General features: G+C 48.7%; 1 protein-coding gene across 1 annotated transcript in view; it reads right to left on the reverse strand.

The window, feature by feature from the left end:
* Positions 1-19,122, reverse strand: part of LOC135889361 (zinc finger protein 93-like) — a 419,634-nt gene that overhangs the window by 41,276 nt on the left and 359,236 nt on the right. The gene's annotated exons all lie outside the window — the stretch shown is intronic.

Consider the following 19,122-nt stretch of genomic DNA (forward strand, 5'->3'; position numbering starts at 1 on the left):
ATAAAGATGGACAGGGCCTGCGTCCTTCTGATCACCCCGGCATGGCCCAGACAGCACTGGTACGGGACTCTCACGAGCTTGGCAGTCGCCCTGCTGTGGCCATTGCCAACCCGCCTGGACCTTCTCACCCAGGACCAAGGTCACCTCCTCCACCCCACCCCAACCTAGCAGCCCTCCACCTCCTGGCATGGCTGCTCAGTGGTTAGGCCAGGAGTAGAGGACTTGCTCGGAGGGAGTCCAGTGCATCCTCCTGGAGAGCAGGATGCCCTCCACGCATCAGCCCTACCTGGAAAAATGGTCTCGGTTTTCCCAGTGGGCCGCCTATCGGACATCTCTCCAGTAGCTGCCCCGATCCAGCTTATACTGGATTACCTCCTTCATCTCTGTCAAGGTTCATTTGGCAGCTATATCGGCCTTTCACCCGCCGGTACAGGGCCACACCATATTCTCTCATGCCATGAGCAGTTGATTCCTTAAGGGCTTGGATCACCTTTTTCCTTTCACTAGACCCCCAGTCCCTCAGTGGGACTTGAACTTGGTTCTAGCCAGGCTAATGGGACCTCCATATGAGCCATTTGCTACATGCTCCTGGTCCTACCTGTCATGGATAGTATCCTTGTGGCAATCACATCTGCTAGGAGGGTCTTGAAGCTGCAGGCCCTGACCCCCGAACTCCTGTACATGGTATTCCATAAGGATAAGGTCCAGCTCCGCCTGCACCCGTCTTTCCTCCCTAAGGTGGTCTCTGCATATCATATGGACCAGGACATTTTCCTGACGGTGCTCTGTCCCAAGCCCACGTGTCCAGTGAGGAGTGCCGCCTTCACATGTTAGATGTAAGACGGGCTCTGGCTTTTTACCTATAACATACAAAGCAGTTCAGGAAGTCTTCACCACCACAGCCGCGTGCATGATCTCCACTCAGCAGCTCTCCAATTGGATTACTTCATGTATCGATACTTGTTAGGATCTGGTGGGAGTTCCCCCACCGCCGATTGTGAGGGCACACTTGACTAGGGCGCAAGCCTCATCGGCTGCCTTTCTGGCTCACATCCGTATTCAGGACATTTGTAGGGCTGCCACATGGTCTTCAGTCCACACGTTCATCTCGCATTATGTAATCATCTCCCAGACTAGGGAGGACGCTCGGTTCGGCAGAGCAGTGCTCCATCCTGAGTGTCTGAACTCCTGCCCACCTCCCACAGATATAGCTTGGCATCACCTATTGTGGAATGCACATGAGCAATCACTCGAAGAATAAAAGAAAGTTACCTTTTCCGTAACTGGCGTTCTTCACGATGAGTTGCTCATGTCCATTCCACATCGCTCCCTCCTTCCCCTCTGTCGGAGTTGTCTAGCAAGAGGGAACTGAGGGTGGGGTGAGTGCGCAGCACCCCTTATACTGCGCCATGGTGGCGCCACTCCATGGGGCGCTAGGGGTGCTCCCCTACAGGTACTGCTAAGGGAAAAACTTCCGGCACTGGTGCACGTGGCTAACGTGCACATCTATTGTGGAATGAACATGAGCAACACATCTCGAAGAACACCAGTTACCGGAAAAGGTAACTGTCTTATCCTTCAATTCTTGTGTCAGAATCAATACAATTGCTTCAGCCTGATAGTTTCCCAAAGGGAAAACTTAACTTCTCTCCAAAGGGAGTTGAGAGACAAGGTGGGTGAGGGTAAGAGCGAGTAGTGGACCAACTTCTGTTGGTGAAAGAGATGAGCTTTGGAGCTAACTCAGAACACTTCTTCAGTTCTGTGTAGCCCGACAGGTCGTCTCTTCAATAAACAGCAGTTAGAACATAAGAACAGCCATACTGAGTCAGACCAGTTCATCTAGCCCACTATCTTGTCTTCCAACAGGCGCCACAGAGGGAATGAAGAGAACAGGTAATCAAGTGATCCATCCCCTGTTGCCCATTCCCAGCTCCTGGCAAACAGATGCTAGGGACACCATCCCGGTAAATAGCCATGGATGGACCTATCCTCCATGCACTGCTCTAGTTCTTTTTTTAACCTTGTTCTAATCTTGGCCTTCACAACATCCTCTGGCAAAGAGTTCCCCAGGTTAACTGTGTGTTGTGTGAGCACCCATGGCCCCTGTGGAGCTGCCCTTCTTCCCCTGCTATGATCTCCTCTTTCATTGACTAGCGTTTTTTCTATTTAGCATCAGAATCATTCCAAACTAGCTGCCCTTCCCTCCTGTCCCCTTAAAGAGACACTGTCCCCTGTCTTGTGTAAATCACTGACTTCTCTCGGCACTGACTGCCCCTCCATGTCCTTGCCCCTCAGTCTGTGCTGATTGGACCCTTCCCTCCACTCCTGAAGGATTCTCCCTTCTCCATCATCAAGCAACCCAGTGAATGGGAATCTTAAAAGTATGCAGGTGATTTAGGAGCAGAAACCCACCCTCAGACCTTCCATGCAGTTGGCACTTCTCCCTCACTGATCAGAATTGAAACTTGTGCAGGGAGACTGCTGGGCCACATCCCATCTGGGTATGAGCAAAGCAGCAGGAGAACCTGGAGATTGAACCTAGAGTTTCATACATTCAAACCATGCGGTTTTCCACTGAGCTACACCAGCAGTCAAATTAGGCTTCCTAAGTGCTACACTCAGAGCCCTCCTGTTCCCAGAGCATCCAGTGGCCTATACGCTTCATGGGAAGCCCATTCCCCTCTCTCAGGGCCAATTGTGCTCTCTTGGAGGTTGCTGGTTCATAGGGGTCACTTTGCAGCAGGGCCAGCTTCTATGTGTGGGGAAGAGAAAGTGTGTGCCCTGGATTCAGGGTGTAGAGATACAATCAGCCCTCTCCCCTGCATTTGGGGGTGTGTGTGCTGCAATCCCCTGCTGGAAGGTCATGGTGGTGGGGTGTGCTGTGAGCATCTCAACACCTCACCCTGGTGCCAGAAATGGTGTGGGAAGCTCCAGGTGTTTCTAGGATCTACTATTTCCACCTGCCTGTAAAGTCCAGCTTTCCCCCAGCACATTCACTGCGGCGCAGCTGGATCACTGTTTCCACGGCTGTACAGCAAAGAATTACTCCGTTTCCCTTCTATCTACAGCATGATTAGCCCGTGTCAGTGATTAATGAGGTGGATGTAGTTGTAGATTGTTATTCATTCCCCACCTTGACAATTCAGAAGGTCCGTTTCCTACTGAAATCCCCAGCACCTCAGTGATCCCGGTAGCAGAGGTTGGGATTTCCCTGAGGCCCTGAGATTTTCAGGGTCTTTTTTTCCCTTAGCCTCAAGTGAACTAAGCTTTTCCCCCCAACCCAGACATTACATGAAAAAACAGGAACATAAAGAAAGAGAGGAGGGAACATCTCAGTGGCAGGGCTGAATGTTCCCAGGCCCCTCTCTTTGTCCATTGTTTCCATTGCAGAAGAGAAAGTTTCCATGGAATTTGACACCCTGCTTTGCACAAGGGACAGAGAAAGATCTTGCTGTTCATGCATTTGTGCAAAGAAAATTGTGCTTGTGTATGAGAAAGATGCGGGAAATTGCCTTATGGTGGAACAATATCCTCAGGATTCAGAGCAAAGGACTCCGCCTGAGAACTGATTTAACTCCACTCACCTGGGATTTAAAAATTTTCTTCCATGGACACATTGTGAACTTGTGACATTGAGCCAGACTCTGGGGGTTCAGGCTGCTTTAACTCTTGGTGAAAACATGAACTTGATTCCAAGCAGAGAGATAAGAGAAGGCTGAAGCTGACTCGAGTCCCAGGCTGGGGTCTCCTGGACGGTGGGAAACATCCTTTGCTGCGGCCAGGGGACAGCGGGCTACTGGCGACATACCAGGTCTGGTATGAAAGGTAATGTTGCATGGACTTTACCATACAGGCTCTACAGGAGAGAATCTAGAGAAGGGTGAGTCATTTCTCAGCTGCATTCTCAGGAGAAGCCCGTAGCCATCCTTGAACAGACACCCAGGAGAGCAACCACGGCAGTTCTGTGGAGAGCTCTGGCTGCCAGGGGATCCAGCTAGGAGAGGAAGTGCTGGGGGATGTGCAGTTTTAGCAGTGGGGAGGAGAGCCAGACCAGTGGGATGTCTCAGGAGTTACAGGTGTCTTTGCCAGTGGGGAAGCTCTAGGTGACACCTTGGGGGTGGGGCAGTAGGGACTACAGAATGTGGGACTGGTTAAAATGAAAGTGCACAAGTAACCTTCCCTTTTGCTCCAGCTAAAGGCCCTACTTTGGCCTCTCCCCGTTTCATGAAAATCTCCGTCTCTACCCCGGCTCTCAGAAATCACCCTCTCTCCCGTGGGTATTTTCACAGTTTCTTCCTTTTTTCATGGTCTCGTACAAATATTTTTGCCATGGAAATGATCAAGTACATTTAAAATGAGAACAATAGAACAACACATCTATACCTCCTTCACCAGACATAGTGTTGTGTCTGAATTTTTCTACTGAAAAGTCTAGGCAGGCAGAGTCACCCCTACATTTACTTCACATCAGGCCCAGGACAGTTCTTGGGGCTGTGGGACAGAACTCATAGACTCATAGACTTTAAGGTCAGAAGGGACCATTATGGTCATCTAGTCTGACCTCCCGCATGATGCAGGCCACAAAAGCTGACCCACCCACTTTCCCTTAACTCAGCTGTTGAAGTCTCCAGATCGTGATTTAAAGACTTCAAGTCGCAGAGAATCCTCCAGCTTGCGACCCCTGCCCCATGCTGCGGAGGAAGGCGAAAAACCTCCAGGGCCTCTGCCAATCTACCCTGGAGGAAAATTCCTTCCCGACCCCAAATATGGCGATCAGTAGAACCCCGAGCATACAGGCAAGATTCTCCAGCCGGACCCTCATTTTATCAGCGATGGCACGTTATTGCCTAATTGACTAAAATCACGTTATCCCATCAAACCATTCCCTCCATAAACTTATCTAGCCTAATCTTGAAGCCAGAGAGGTCTTTTGCCCCCACTGTTTCCCTCGGAAGGCTGTTCCAAAATTTCACCCCTCTGATGGTTAGAAACCTTCGTCTAATTTCAAGCCTAAACTTCCCCACGGCCAGTTTATATCCATTTGTTCTCGTGTCCACATTAGTACTGAGCTGAAATAATTCCTCTCCCTCCCTGGTATTTATCCCTCTGATATATTTAAAGAGAGCAATCATATCCCCCCTCAGCCTTCTTTTGGTTAGGCTAAACAAACCGAGCTCCTCGAGTCTCCTTTCATACGAAAGGTTTTCCATTCCTCGGATCATCCTAGTGGCCCTTCTCTGTACCCGTTCCAGTTTGAGTTCATCCTTTTTAAACATAGGAGACCAGAACTGCACAGAGTACTCCAAATGAGGTCTCACCAGTGCCTTGTATAACGGAAGCAGCACCTCCTTGTCCCTACTAGAAATACCTCACCTAATGCATCCCAAGATCGCATTAGCTTTTTTCACGGCCACGTCACATTGCCGACTCATAGTCATCCTGCGGTCAACCAGGACTCCGAGGTCCTTCTCCTCCTCCGTTACTTCCAGCTGATGCGTCCCCAGCTTATAACTAAAATTCTTGTTAGTCATCCCTAAATGCATCACCTTACACTTCTCACTATTAAATTTCATCCTATTACTATTACTCCAATTTACAAGGTCATCCAAGTCTCCCTGCAGGATATCCCGATCCTTCTCCGAATTGGCAATACCTCCCAACTTTGTGTCATCCGCAAACTTTATCAGCCCACTCCTACATTCGGTTCCGAGGTCAGTAATAAATAGATTAAATAAAATCGGACCCAAAACCGAACCTTGAGGAACCCCACTGGTGACCTCCCTCCAACCTGACAGTTCACCTTTCAGTACTACCCGCTGCAGTCTCCCCTTTAACCAGTTCTTTATCCACCTCTGGATTTTCATATCGATCCCCATCTTTTCCAATTTAACCAATAATTCCTCATGCGGTACTGTATCAAACGCTTTACTAAAATCGAGGTATATTAGATCCACCACATTTCCTTTATCTAGAAAGTCTGTTACTTTCTCAAAGAAGGCGATCAGGTTGGTTTGGCACGATCTGCCTTTCGTAAACCCATGTTGTAATTTGTCCCAATTGCCATTCACCTCAAGGTCCTTAACTACTTTTTCCTTCAAAATTTTTTCCAAGACCTTGCATACTATAGATGTTAAACTAACAGGCCTGTAGTTACCCGGGTCACTTTTTTTCCCTTTCTTGAAAATAGGAACCACATTAGCTATTTTCCAGTCCAACGGTACCACCCCCGAGTTTACAGATTTATTAAAAATTATTGCTAAGGGGCTTGCAATTTTTTGCGCCAGTTCCTTCAATATTCTAGGATGAAGATCATCCGGTCTGCCCGATTTAGTCCCGTTTAGCTGTTCAAGTTTGGCTTCCACCTCTGATACTGTAATGTCAATCCCCCCTCCTTTATTCCCCTCTGTCCTGCTGCCTCTATTCCTAAACCCTTCATTAGCCTTATTAAAGACCGATGCAAAATATTCATTTAGATATTGTGCCATGCCTAGATTATCCTTAATCTCCACTCCATCTACATTCTTCAGCGGTCCCACTTCCTCTTTCTTTGTTTTCTTCCTATTTATATGGCTATAAAACCTCTTACTATTGGTTTTAATTCCCCTTGCAAGGTCCAACTCTACACGGCTTTTGGCCTTTCTCACTGCATCTCTACATGCTCTGACCTCAATAAGGTAGGTTTCCTTGCTGATCCCTCCCCTCTTCCATTCTTTGTACGCTTTCTGTTTTTTCTTAATTGCCCCTTTGAGATGCTCGCTCATCCAGCTAGGTCTAAATCTCCTGCCTACTAACCGTTTTCCCTTTCTTGGGATACAGGCCTCGGACAGCTCGTGCAACTTCAACTTGAAATAATCCCAGGCGCCATCTGCCTTTAGATCCCTAAATATGTTAGCCCAATCCACTTCCCTAAGTAGTTGCCTTAATTTATTAAAGTTGGCCTTTTTGAAATCGTAAACCTTAGTCACAGTTTTAATTCTGTGAATCCTTCCATTTAGATTAAACTGAATTAGCTCATGGTGACTCGAGCCAAGGTTGTCCCCTACAACCATTTCCTCAACGAGGTCCTCACTACTCACCAGCACCAAATCTAAAATGGCATCCCCCCTCGTCGGTTCAGCTACTACTTGATGAAGGAATTCATCTGCTAGCACGTCTAGGAACATCTGAGCCCTATTATTGTTATGAACTGAGCTTCATGGCAGCAGCGAGGGAGGATGGTTGGGAGTGATCGATCTGCAGAATATTTTAATCCTTTTTGTATTTTTATTTTTTGAGATTTAAATCAATGCAACTTCCACTCCTCAGACTCTCCCCAGGAAATAACTTTTCTGCAACAAGTACCCAAAACTTTGAAAAATAAGAAGGGAAATGAAATAGCCACACGATGGCGCCAGAACCTAAGGAATGAGAAGCCATATGTTTCTTCAAAGTGCATTGTGCTGAAAAGGGAGGTGTTTTCTCTTTAACCCCCAGCCTCCCCTACTCTAACCCACTAGGCTCACTCAGCCAGGAATAGAACCCAGGAGTCCTGGTTCCCAGACTCCCCTACTCTAGCCCACTAGACCCCACTTCCTGTGACAAAGAAAAAGCTCTGAGACCCCTGTGCTGTCCCCTCGCCTCCCATTGAAATAATCATAGCAACGTACTTCAGGGAAATATTTATTAGTGAAGTGTCAATGAGAGGTCAGTGTCACACTAAAGGGCACTCTGATGGTTTTAATTTGTCATCCAAATGTAGCTAACACCTAGGACATGTTTTAACCTGTTTTCTTACCCTTGCTCATTATCAGAGAAGGGGGGAGAGAGAGAGTGAGGAATAGAAACAGAGACCTAGTGACTGAAGCAAACCTTTCTTTGCTCCTTGCTTGTCATCGTCAGTTATTTGGGATACAAACTCATCCACCACTCACTGTCTCTCCTGAGCTCAATGGGGAGGAAGTGCTCAGCTGTCAGTGGGACTTGGGGAGCTCAGAACATTATTGTGAGCTGCTCGAGCATTTAGGTGAGAACCACTGCTCTAGGTGAAGGCTGCTCTAACTCATCTTGCATCTGTGGTTGTTGAAGCTACAAGGCAGAGTACTAAGCACAGCATGACCACGGCTGGTCACAGTAGGATCTTTGTGTGACAGGAACTGTGGGACCACTGTGCCCCCTTAACTCTCTAGCCTGGGCTCTCCCTTACAATGCTGTGTTAGTGACAAGCAGCAAAAGCCCTCTTGGTGCGGTGATCACTTGGCCAGCAACATGCAGTGACACACCCAACTAAGTTGCATGAATGCTCTATAAGCTACTCATGAATTCTACAGAGAGAGTCACCAGCAAATCTCCCCAGGCCTTAGCCTTGCACCTCAGAAATGTACCGTCTTTCACTGCACAAGACCTCTTGAACAGTACAAGTTCATTAATTAGTTCACCACTTCATCAAAAGAAAATGGACATGCAGCAGCTTTTGTAATTTCAGAGGCTTTCCCAAGCACTTTGGACCAACTCACTAGTAAGTAGAAAACATTAAAATAAGTTTAATAACTACAGAAAGATAGATTTTAAGTGATTATAAGTGTTAGGCACAGAAATCAGAGTTTGTTACAGAGCAAATAAGAATAGAATCTCAGTCTAAATTCTAACTTGGACACAATAAGCAAGAATTGGATCAAACAGCTTTTCTCACCCCACTGGACATTCCAGGGAGTTTACAGTTCTTAATACACAGGCTGAATTCCCTCTCAGCCTGGGACCAATCTCCCCAGTTCAAAGTCTTGTCTTCCAGACAATCTTCCAGGTGTTGAGATGGGGGAAGAGAGAAGCCAAGTGATGGTGTCATCGACCCTCATTTATATTTTTTCTCCAGGTGCTAGAAAGATCCTTGCTGTGATGCTGGGGTTAGTTAGCCCCCAATATGATTACAGCTGGTCACAGAAGTGTCTCTTGTTGCGGGAAGCCAGGTTTGATGTTCAAATTCTGTATTTCACAGATTTCCAGATCTGGGAATGTCCAAAAAAGCATTTCTGATAGGGAGATGTATGAATGGCACATAATGTGCACAGAAGTCCTATGGAGGTGGGGTGGGAATTAATAATATTTTGAGGATCTTTTGGGAAAAGAGACTTTACTGATAAGGTTTGTCTCAGTTCTTTTTTCACCATTTTCTATTATTTAGAGCAATAACTATTTATTTTTTGAATATATTAATTAAACCCTAAATATTATTTAATCAATCATAAACATTAGTGTCACCTGAATTTTCCCTCTACTAGCAAGACCTAACTGAATTTTGCAGCTTTCTGGAATGGGAGGAGACAGTGAATTTGGGGAATTTAAATCATTCTGTTTGTGGGTGGATGTTTTATGCTCACATCTCAGTGCACAAACTAACATACTAAGGCAATGTCTACACTAAAGAATTATGTCAACATAATAGTTATTAAATCACTTGTGTGTGTGCACAAATGCGTATCCTCAGCCACCTGTGGCTGCTGGAAGATCCAGATTACGTGGGGGTTGTTCTGCACTCTGTGGGGTGAGGATTCAGCTGGGAGAAGGGGCAGACTAGGTGAGGTTTTTTTTTTTTTTGATTTGCAGGGATGTTGTCAGCAGGAGGCTGTATGTCTCATGACAGTGGGATCTGAGCTGGGGTAGCACTAGCAGGGTGTGGGTGTGGGGGAGGTTGCCACTTGGTAAAAATGAAATTGCAAAACCTCTCCCTGTGCTGGAGGAAAAGCCTCTAATTTATCCCCTAAACTCCCCACCATGAAAATCTCCACCCCTGCCATGGCTAAGGCTGCAATTCTGTCACAGGTTGGGCAAGTCACAGATTCTGTGATTTTCCTCGACCTACAAGGGTTCTGCAGCTGCAGCAGCTGGTGTGTCTGACCCCCAGGGTGCCCAAATAGCTGGCCCCAGGGCCAGCAGCTAGGGCACCCTGCAGCCAGCCGCACCAACTGCCAGCCAGCCACAACGGCCGCTGCTCGTGCAGCCCCGGCAGCTGGCCCTAGGCAGTGCCGGAGCAGCAGCCAGTGCAGATGGCCCTGGGGAGTGCCTGAGTAGCGGCCCCAGGAGTGGCCCTGGAAAGCACCCGAGTAGCAGCCGGTGCAGCTGGTTGCAGGGAGCACCCGAGCAGTAATGCCAGGGGCAGTCCCAGGGATCACTGGAGCAGTGATCTCGGGGGCTGCCCCAGGGCCAACCGCACCAGGCACCTGGCCCCAGGGAGCGCCCAAGCAGTGGCTATTGTGGCTGGCCCCAGGGAGTGCCTGAGCAGCAGTCATGCGGGCAGCCCCAGGGAGCCCCAAAACAATAGTCCTGGGGGTGCCCCAGGGGGTAGTTGGATCAGTGACCCCAGGGGCCGTTGGGAGAGTGGTGCCCGGGTCATCAGAGCAGCAGTCGCAGGAGTCAGCCCTATGGCAGGAGCAGCCCCCCCCCCCTTGAGCACTGGGGCCCAGGAGCAGAGATTAGGTAATGGGGATTTATAGTAAAAGCCATTGACATTTCACAGGCTGTGAATTTTTGGTTATTGCCTGTGACCAGTCTATGGCTTTTACTAAAAATACCCAGGACTAAATCTTCGCCTTAGCCATGGCACTCAGAGATTCCCGGGCAGATTTTTATTTTTTCTAATTTTTCCTTGGCCTCATACAAACATTTTTCCCATCAAAATGATCAAGATCATTTAAAAGGAGAAAAACAAAACAAATCAAAGCCAAAGTAACCCCAACCAATCAGCCCCTACACACTTTGGGGCTGAATTTATCTACTGAAATTTTGAGGTGATAAAATGAAGCCCTTTTTAGTCAGAAAACAGACCTAGACCTCCCATGCTGTATGTAAGACTTCTGCTACTGAACCACCAATGCTGTAGCTCCTCTTGTGAGACATTTCCAGCTACTCAATACTGCTGCTATTCCAGGGGATCAATTATTGGCTCCAGGAAACATTTTTCTTACTCTGGGTCCATGTGTCACTGGTTTCTCTAGCAAAGGCCAGTCCATGGCCATATGGTCCAGACATCCTCCTTCAAATCAAGCTAGAACCTAAGAATTCTTTCCCTTTCCCCAGTTGTGGGAGGGGAGACCTTTAAAATCCCTCTCTGTGCTACTGCACATGGCTAAGCAAAGAGAAGAAACTCCAAATTCCCTCTGTGCTTTGGGAGGCAGGTTTGCTGTTTGAATTCTGTATTTCAGATGACTTCAAGCCCTGGCATTGTGATTATTTACAAGTTTCTCTGGCACTGCAGATTCAATGGGGTCACAGCTGTGATGGCCGAGTGATTAAGCTGTTGGACTAGAAATCCCATGGGGTTCTCCTGCTCAGGTTTGACTCCTACTCCCCGTGTGAACTGCCTTTTAGCCACAGTTTCTAACTAGAGCAATACATCTATACCCACCCCGGAGACACTTTCAATTCACTTCCCATCGCAAGTAAACCCTGTTCTGCCAGTTTCATAGAGATGCCTGGGATCCTACCTCACACTGTGTCCCTGAGGTCTCAGGCAAATTCTCAGCTCCCATAGGCTCTGCCACTCACCTAGTACCCCACAACTTAACCCTAACCCTGGCTGCTGCTCCTCTCTAGAGAGTGTGAAAGGAGCTGAGGCAGTGCAGGAGCCTTCCCTGGGGCCTGAGGCTTTGGGAGAGACAGATTGTTTAAGACATCCGAGTGTTGGAAACCATGCAGCCACCACCTAAATCAGGGGACCCACAGAGCAGGGTGCCCCAGATTACAGCCTGAAAATAGGCATGTGAAACTAAGCCCTGGTCTACACTACGAGTTTAGGTCGAATTTAGCAACGTTAGATAGATTTAACCCTGCACCCATCCACACAACAAAGCCATTTTTGTCGACTTAAAGGGCTCTTAAAATCCATTACTGTACTCCTCCCCGACGAGGGGATTAGTGTTGAAATCGACATCACTGGGTCGAATTTGGGGTAGTGTGAACACAATTTGACGGTATTGGCCTCTGGGAGCTATCCCAGAGTGCTCCATTGTGACCACTCTGGACAGCACTTTCAACTCAGATGCACTAGTCAGGTACACAGGAAAAGCCCCAGGAACTTTTGAATTTCATTTCCTGTTTGGCCAGCATGGCAAACTGATTCTGCACAGGTGACCTGCATGGTCCCAGAATCGCAAAAGAGCTCCAGCATGGACCAAACGGAAGGTACTGGATCTGATCGCTGTATGGGGAGACGAATCTGTGCTATCAGAACTCTGTTCCAAAAGACAATGCCAAAATATTTGAAAAAATCTCCAAGGGCATGATGGACAGAGCCTACTCCAGGGACCCGCAGCAGTGCTGCGTGAAAATTAAGGAGCTCAGGCAAACCTACTAAAAAACCAAAGAGGCAAACTGCCGCTCCGGGTCAGAGCCCCAGACATGCCGCTTCTATGATGAGCTGCATGGAATTCTGAGGGGGGCCCTACCACTACCCCACCCCTATCTTTCGACACCTGCAAGGGGGGAGTCTCATGCAACAGGGATGAGGATTTTGGGGACGAGGAGGAGGATAGCGCACAGCAGGCAAGTGGAGAAACCGTTCTCCCCAACAGCCAGGAACTGTTTATCACCCTGGAGCCAATAACCTCCCAACCCTCCCAAGGTGGGCTCCCGGACCATGAAGCCAGAGAAGGCACCTCTGGTGAGTGTACCTTTGTAAATATAATACATAGTTTAAAAGCAAGCATGTTTAATAATTAATTTACCCTGAAGATTTAGGATGCATTCGCGACCAGTACAGCTACTGGAAAAGTCTGTTAACGTGTCTGGGGATGGAGCAGAAATCCTCCAGGGACATCTCCAAGAAGCTCTCCTGGAGATACTCCCAAAGCCTTTGCAAAAGGTTTCTGGGGAGGGCAGCCTTATTCCATCCTCCATGGTAGGACACTTTACCACGCCAGGCAAGTAGCACATAGTCTGGAATCATTGCATAACAAAGAGAGGAGGTATGCTAAGTGCTGCATTAGGGGGGCTGTGTTGGTGAGTATCTGAGTGTCTGTTGCGGGGACAGTTTGTCAGTTTGACCGTGTGCTTGATTGCTTGCTTGCTTGTTTGTTTGAAAAGTGTGAATTGGGAGTGCTTTGTTCCAGGTGGGCCTTGAGTGGGCCTGACTGGTATATAAGGGCAGTCAACAGCGAACCAGCTGAGCGGCGAACAGCAGAGGCTAACAGAGGGAGTTTGCCTGGGAGTTCGCCTGCGGAGAGCTCACTGAGGCTTTCATCTGCGGGTTTCTCTGAGTAGTTACTGCAACAGCTGAGGAAGCTCTTAAGAGGAAGGTAATATGGGAGGTGAGCGATCAGCTGTTGTAACCTGCACAGGTTGTGCCATGTTTGTCTTTCTTCCACAGGACAGAAGCGACTTTGTCTGTACAAAGTGCAAGCTGGTCTCCATATTGGAAGAGAAGGTTCGAGGTCTGGAGAAACAAGTATCGACTCTGCGTTGCATAAGGGAAAATGAAGATTTCCTGGACAGACGTCAGGAGATGCTTCTACGGCCACAACGTTCTGAAGATTCAGAGCAGGCACAGCAGGGAGAGAAGGATAGTGAAGAAGTTTGGCAGCATGTGACCTCCAGAAGGAGAAAGATGAGCGTCCATTTACCAGCCATGGAGATACAGGTGAGCAATCGTTTCCATGTTCTCTCTACAGGTACTAATGCGGAGAGTGGACTAGATGACACACCTGAGGGAAGGGAGCAGAAGGAGACTCCACCGATTGGAAGGCAAAAGATGCACTGTCCTAGGGATGGGGGTTCCACAACCACCACTCCCAAGAGGAGGAGGAGGGTGGTGGTGGTCGGGGACTCCCTCCTCAGGAGGACTGAGTCATCATCTGCCGCCCCGACCGGGAAAACCGAGAGGTCTGCTGCTTGCCAGGAGCTAGGATACACGATGTGACGGAGAGACTGCTGAGACTCATCAAGCCCTTGGATCGCTACCCCTTCCTGCTTCTCCATGTGGGAACCAATGATACTGCCAAGAATGACCTTGAGCGGATCACTGCAGACTACGTGGCTCTGGGAAGAAGGATAAAGGAGTTTGAGGCGCAAGTGGTGTTCTCGTCCATCCTCCCTGTGCAAGGAAAAGGCCTGGGTAGAGACCGTCGAATTGTGGAAGTCAACGAATGGCTACGCAGGTGGTGTCGGAGAGAAGGCTTTGGATTCTTCGACCATGGGATGGTGTTCCAAGAAGGAGGAGTGCTAGGCAGAGATGGGCTCCACCTAACGAAGAGAGGGAAGAGCATCTTCGCAAGCAGGCTGGCTAACCTAGTGAGGAGGGCTTTAAACTAGGTTCACCGGGGGAAGGAGACCAAAGCCCTGAGGTAAGTGGGGAAATGGGATCCTGGGAGGAAGCACGAGCAGCAGAGCGCAAGAGGGGAGGACTCCTATCTCATACTGAGAAAGCGGGACGATCGATGAGTTATCTTAAGTGCCTATACACAAATGCAAGAAGCCTGGGAAACAAGCAGGGAGAACTGGAAGTCCTGGCACAGTCAGGGAACTATGATGCGATTGGAATAACAGAGACTTGGTGGGATAACTCACATGACTGGAGTACTGTCATGGATGGATATAAACTGTTCAGGAAGGACAGGCAGGGCAGAAAAGGTGGGGGAGTTGCATTGTATGTAAGAGAGGAGTATGACTGCTCAGAGCTCAAGTATGAAACTGCAGAAAAACCTGAGAGTCTCTGGATAAAGTTGAGAAGTGTGAGCAACAAGGGTGATGTCGTGGTCGGAGTCTGCTATAGACCACCAGACCAGAGGGGTGAGGTGGACGAGGCTTTCTTCCGGCAACTAACAGAAGTTGCTAGATCGCAGGCCCTGGTTCTCGTGGGAGACTTTAATCACCCTGATATCTGCTGGGAGAGCAATACAGCGGTGCACAAACAATCAAGGAAGTTTTTGGAAAGTGTAGGGGACAATTTCCTGGTGCAAGTGCTGGAGGAACCAACTAGGGGCAGAGCTTTTCTTGACCCGCTGCTCACAAACAGGGAAGAATTAGTAGGGGAAGCGAAAGTGGATGGGAACCTGGGAGGCAGTGACCATGAGATGGTCGAGTTCAGGATCCTGACACAAGGAAGAAAGGAGAGCAGTAGAATACGGACCCTGGACTTCAGAAAAGCAGACTTTGACTCCCTCAGGGAACTGATGGGCAGGATCCCCTGGGAGAATAACATGAAGGGCAAAGGGGTCCAGGAGAGCTGGCTGTATTTTAAAGAATCCTTATTGTGGTTGCAGGAACAAACCATCCCGATGTGTAGAAAGAATAGAAAATATGGCAGGCGACCAGCTTGGCTTAACAGTGAAATCCTTGCTGACCTTAAACGCAAAAAAGAAGCTTACAAGAAGTGGAAGATTGGACAAATGACCAGGGAGGAGTATAAAAATATCGCTCAGGCATGCAGGAGTGAAATCAGGAAGGCCAAATCGCACTGGGAGTTGCAGCTAGTAAGAGATGTTAAGAGTAACAAGAAGGGTTTCTTCAGGTATGTTAGCAACAAGAAGAAAGTCAAGGAAAGTGTGGGCCCCTTACTGAATGAGGGAGGCAACCTAGTGACAGAGGATGTGGAAAAAGCTAATGTACTCAATGCTTTTTTTGCCTCTGTCTTCACAAACAAGGTCAGCTCCCAGACTGCTGCACTGGGCAGCACAGTATGGGGAAGAGGTGACCAGCCCTCCGTGGAGAAAGAAGTGGTTTGGGACTATTTAGAAAAACTGGATGAGCACAAATCCATGGGGCTGGATGCGCTGCATCCGAGGGTGCTAAAGGAGTTGGCGGATGTGATTGAGGAGCCATTGGCCATCATCTTTGAAAACTCATGGCGATCGGGGGAGGTCCCGGATGACTGGAAAAAGGCTTATGTAGTGCCCATCTTTAAAAATGGAAGAAGGAGGATCCGGGAAACTACAGGCCAGTCAGCCTCACCTCAGTCCCTGGAAAAATCATGGAGCAGATCCTCAAGGAATCAATTATGAAACACTTAGAGGAGAGGAAAGTGGTCAGGAACAGTCAGCATGGATTCACCAAGGGGAAGTCGTGCCTGACTAACCTAATTGCCTTCTACGATGAGATAACTGGCTCTGTGGATGAGGGGAAAGTAGTGGATGTGTTATTCCTTGACTTTAGCAAAGCTTTTGATACAGTCTCCCACAGTATTCTTGTCACCAAGTTAAAGAAGTATGGGCTGGATGAATGGACTGTAAGGTGGATAGAAAGCTGGCTAGATCGTCGGGCTCAACGGGTAGTGATCAATGGCTCCATGTCTAGTTGGCAGCCGGTTTCAAGCGGAGTGCCCCAAGGGTCGGTCCTGGGGCCAGTTTTGTTTAATACCTTTATTAATGATCTGGAGGATGGTGTGGACTGCACTCTCAGCAAGTTTGCAGATGACACTAAACTGGGAGGCGTGGTAGATACGCTGGAGGGTAGGGATCAGATACAGAGGGACCTAGACAAATTAGAGGATTGTGCCAAAAAAAAGCTGATGAGGTTCAACAAGGACAAGTGCAGAGTCCTGCACTTAGGATGGAAGAATCCTATGCACTGCTACAGACTAGGGACCGAATGGCTAGGTAGCAGTTCTGCAGAAAAGGACCTAGGGGTCACAGTGGACGAGAAGCTGGATATGAGTCAACAGTTTGCTCTTGTTGCCAAGAAGGCTAACGGCATTTTGGGCTGTATAAGTAGGGGCATTGCCAGCAGATCGAGGAACGTGATCATTCCCCTTTATTCGACATTGGTGAGGCCTCATCTGGAGTACTGTGTCCAGTTTGGGGCCCCACACTACAAGAAGGATGTGGAAATATTGGAAAGAGTCCAGCGGAGGGCAACAAAAATGATTAGGGGTCTGGAGCACATGACTTATGAGGAGAGGCTGAGGGAACTGGGATTGTTTAGTCTGCAGAAGAGAAGAATGAGGGGGGATTTGATAGCTGCTTTCAACTACCTGAAGGAAGGTTCCAAAGAGGATTGAGCTCGGCTGTTCTCAGTGGTGGCAGATGACAGAACAGGGAGCAATGGTCTCAAGTTGCAGTGGGGGAGGTCTAGGTTGGATATTAGGAAACACTATTTCACTAGGAGGGTGGTGAAGCACTGGAATGCGTTACCTAGGGAGGTGGTGGAATCTCCTTCCTTGGAGGTTTTTAAGGCCCGGCTTGACAAAGCCCTGGCTGGGATGATTTAGTGGGGAATTGGTCCTGCTTTGAGCAGGGGGTTGGACTAGATGACCTCCTGAGGTCCCTTCCAACCCTGATATTCTATGATTCTATGAAAGCATGGCAGCGTATGGTCCCAGTGTTTGCTGGCAATATAAGAGGCAAAATGGCGACCTTGTACCGAAAGCACATGTGCTAGGTAATGTTAACAGCTTGGTTTGCCATGAAAGCGTCTACCCATTGTTCTCTAAAAGGTGTCTCTCCCTTTTTTTCCTCCCGCAGCTGCAAATGTTTCAACGCTCCCCCTATCATCTCCATCCCAGAGGCTAGCGCAGATAAGGCAAAAAAACCGCACTCACGATGAAATGTTCTCTGAGCTCATGCAGTCCTCCCGCATTGAAAGAGCTCAGCGGAATGTGTGGAGGCAAACAATGTCAGAGTCCAGGAAAGCAGAAAATGAACACAAGGACAGGAGGGACGAGTGAGATGAGAGGTGACGGCAGCGCGATGAGAAGAGGCAGGATGCAATGCTGAGGCTACTGGGGGATCAAACTGATATGCTCCGGCATCTGGTGGAGCTGCAGAAAGGCAGCAGGAGCACAGACTGCTGCTGCAGTCCCTGTATAACTGCCCGCCCTCCTCCCCGAAGTTCCATAGCCTCCTCACCCAGACTCCCAAGAACGTGTGGCTCCAGACACCCAACCACTCTGTCCCAGAGGACTGCCCAAGCAACAGAAGGCTGGCATTCAGTAAGTTTTGAAGTGCAGTGTGGCCTTGTTCTTCCCTCCTCCCCTCATCCACCACCCCACCCGGTGCTTCCCTCCTCCCCCACCCCTCCCGGGCTACCTTGGCAGTTATCTGCCTATTTGTGTGATGAATTAATAAAGAATGCGTGATTTTGAAACAACAATGACTTTATTGCTTCTGCAAGCGGTGATCGAAGGGGGGAGGGCGGTTGACTTACAGTGAACCAAGGGCGCGGGTTTTCATCAAGGAGAAACAAACAGAACTGTCACACCATAGCCTGGCCAGTCAAGAAACTGGTTTTCAAAGCTTCTCTGATGCACAGCGTACCCTGCTGTGCTCTTCTAATCACCCTAGTGTCTGGCTGCGTGTAATAGACTGCCAGGCAATTTGCCTTAACCTCCCACCCCGCCATAAACGTCTCCCCCTTACTTTCACAGATATTGTGGAGCACACAGCAATCAGCAATAACAATGGGAATATTGGTTGCGCTGAGGTCTAACCGAGTCAGTAAACTGCACCAGTGCGCTTTTAAACGTCCAAATGCACATTCTACCACCATTCTGCACTTGCTCAGCCTATAGTTGAACAGCTCCTTACTACTGTCCAGGGTGCCTATGTATGGCTTCATGAGCCATGGCATTAAGGGGTAGGCTGGGTCCCCAAGGATAACTATAGGCATTTCAACATCCCCAACAGTTATTTTCTGGTCTGGGAAGTAAGTCCCTTTCTGCAGCTGTTCAAACAGACCAGAGTTCCTGAAGATGCGAGCGTCATGTACCTTTCCCGGCCATCCCACACTGATGTCGGTGAAACGTCCCTTGTGATCCACGAGTGCTTGCAGCACCATTGAAAAGTACCCCTTGCAGTTTATGTATTGGCCGCCAAGGTGCTCCGGTCCCAAGATAGGGATATGCATTCCGTCTATCGCCCCACCACAGATAGGGAATCCCATCGCAGCAAAGCCATCTACTATGACCTGTATAGGAAGCGCCGTGGGTTGGGACTAAGGGGCACTGGGAATAGAGGGGACATGGGTTCTCAGAGGCTGGGCTCAAGCCCAAGCAACTACACTGTAATTTTATAACCTTGCACCACAAGCTCCAGAAGCCTGAATCAACTGACCCAGAGTTTGAGAATAGTGACTTGGGTGCGTTAATGGCAGTGTAGACATAATGTTAGGCTATGTCCACACGGTAATGAAACACCAAGGGCTGTCCCGGTCCAGCTCAGGCTC

Source organism: Emys orbicularis, chromosome 15 (assembly GCF_028017835.1).
Source record: "Emys orbicularis isolate rEmyOrb1 chromosome 15, rEmyOrb1.hap1, whole genome shotgun sequence".
Lineage (NCBI taxonomy): Eukaryota > Metazoa > Chordata > Testudines > Emydidae > Emys > Emys orbicularis.